Source organism: Galeopterus variegatus, unplaced genomic scaffold (assembly GCF_000696425.1).
Source record: "Galeopterus variegatus unplaced genomic scaffold, G_variegatus-3.0.2 Scaffold46357, whole genome shotgun sequence".
In the NCBI taxonomy this organism is placed as follows: Eukaryota; Metazoa; Chordata; class Mammalia; order Dermoptera; family Cynocephalidae; genus Galeopterus; species Galeopterus variegatus.
In genome coordinates, this window is record NW_007772468.1 from 2,302 (window position 1) to 4,852 (window position 2,551).

General features: G+C 49.3%; 1 pseudogene; it reads right to left on the reverse strand.

Annotated features, from left to right (window-relative positions):
- Positions 1-1,726: 1,726 nt before the first annotated feature.
- On the reverse strand, positions 1,727-2,486 carry LOC103584191 (annotated as a pseudogene).
- Between the last annotated feature and the right edge of the window lie 65 nt (positions 2,487-2,551).

Consider the following 2,551-nt stretch of genomic DNA (forward strand, 5'->3'; position numbering starts at 1 on the left):
CAAAAACACACTATATCATTCTTATTATTACTCAGGAAAGAACATGTTCTTGGTAAATCAAATGAAACTGTGGGAGTGGGAGAAACAAAGAAATCTGTTTAAGTGGTTGATGATCAGATAATTGTAAACGCTACAGCACTCAGACCCACCACCTCCCTGGGGGATGTGGATAGAAATCCAACATAATAATTTCATTCCACACGTATAAGAGCATGACCACAGCCACAATGGGTCCATGCACCCATCACTAACAAAAAAGATTAATAACAAAATTAAATGGAGCCAACCCATACCGGGAACATGCATCAAAAACACCTTTAGTACCGACAATGCGCTTTAAATAAACCAGTTAATTTTGATGTATTTTAACATGTCCTTTGAGAAACTCCAGGGAATTTCCCAAAGCCATACTAAGCCAAAAGGTTAGACTGTTTAATTGTGGGAAGCCTTGTCAAGCAACCAAAGGTGAACAAACAAGAAATTCCACAGAGCCGTACCCCACACACGGGACCCCCTTGTAGCCTGCAGAACAAGGGGTATCACTCAGGCTCCCATGTCGTTCCCTATAGCAGGATGGCTCATGGCAGAGTTATTCTCAGATCATTGACTTTAGTTATTGTAACCCAGAGCCCACTGAATGAAGAAGAGGCCCAAAGGAGACCCCTGCAACTTCATGGCAATTTTTAAAAGACAGGGGTGAGCAATCTATAGCTGCTGCTTGTTTGTGTAGACAAAGTTCTATTGAAAACAACAATGCCCATTTGTTTCTGTATTGTCCATGGCTGCGACAGCACTACAGCCACAGAGTAGAGTACCTGGGACAGAGACCCTATGGCCTGCACAACCTACGGTGTTTGCCACCTGGCCATCTATGGGATAAACTGGACAACTGCTGGTGTAAGGAAATTTTTCCTCAGTTATTGTCCAGAGGCACCAACAATATTAACTCAGGAGGGAGAACATCACAAAAGAGAATCCCACGCACTTCAGAGACTGCTGGCCACAGTGAGTGGGAGCTGATGCTTCCTCATGGCCTCATGTTAGATGAGGGCACAGAGGTCAGATAATGAATGAAGTCCTCATCCAGGTTCAGCTCACATTGGGGTTCACTGGGTTTATGCCCTGGACTGGTGATCATTGTCCTCATGTCTGTTAGTGTCATGTGAATGGACTGTCTGGTTAGCTGGGACAATCCCCACGTTGGTTTTCTGCATCAGGAGTAAGATCTATAACAGTAGGAAAGGCCACATGGTAAATTCTGAGACTTTAACCCTGCCCCCCAACCCATATAAGACAGTGCAAAGGAACCCTATTATAATCTGAAGGGCTGGATGGCGTAGATCAGTGCCACCACTGAGCACTAAACGAAGCATGGGTTGTGGCTGAATTTTACTTTTATCTAATTTACCCTTCTGACCTCTACAAAAGTTGAATGGAATGTGGAAAGTGGAAATGGATTCCACAGATCCAGTCATGTAGTGGTTCCAATTGCAATTTTTGTGTCAAATGTGAATTCTTGTTAGAGCGATTAAAATGGCTACAAATGCATGGTATGCTACCAGTTATGGGAAGCTCATTCTTCCCAATTTTATCAGAAATCAGAAAAGAAATAGTGTGCGTACACCTGCAGTGGATGAGTAGAAGGCTCCCTCCTGCTCAGTGTGATCAGGACAGGAGGAAAGGAGCGGCCGCGTGGGCTAGGCTGGGGGGCAGGTTTGAGTCTCACCTCCTCGTCTGCCTGTGTCACTGTGTCATAACTATCACTATCCCACACCTGACAGTAGTAGTCAGCCTTGTCCTCAGCCTGGGCTCCACCGATGGTCATGGTGGCCGTGTTCCCCGAGTTGGAGCCAGAGAATTGGTCAGGGATCCCTGAGGGCAGGGTGTCATCATTACAGATGACCAGCACGGGGGCCTGGCCTGGCTCCTGCTGGTACCAGTGAACAATTTTACTTCCAATACTGTTTCCCCCACAAGTGATCGTGGCTGTCTGTTACAGCCACTGACACTGAGGGTTGCTGAGTCAGCTCATAGGAGGACACGGAGGCTGCAAGGAGAGAAAAAGAAAGAGAAGGCTTGAAACTGAGGGCCTTATTTCCAGGAGACCTGCCTCAGCCTGTCCTGGCCAGGGATTCTCTGGGCCCCCAGGGCACCCCTCCCCATCAATCTCAGCTCCAGTGGCCCATGGGCTTGGCTGGTGGATGGTGCCTTTGGATCAAATGAGAAACCTGCCCCTTTCTCCTGGCAGGGAAAGCCTCTCAGGCTCACACAAGCCAGTGAACACAGTGTGGGGGGTTCCAGCCCCAGCAGCCCCTCATCCTGCAGCAAGATCCTGAGCCTCCTTCCCACCCCTGGCAGGGCCCTACTGAGCTCAGAGTCAGGGCCAGGCTGGTCCCAGGGCCATGGAGCAGGGGGATGGGTGGGAGTCCAGGGGCAGCACCTGTGCAGTGAGCGAGAAGGCTGAGGAGCAGAGGGGTCCAGGCCATGGTGGAGGTGCCCCTGCTTCTGCTTCCTGAGGCCCAGGCTGGACAGGGTCTTCCCAGGCCTGTCT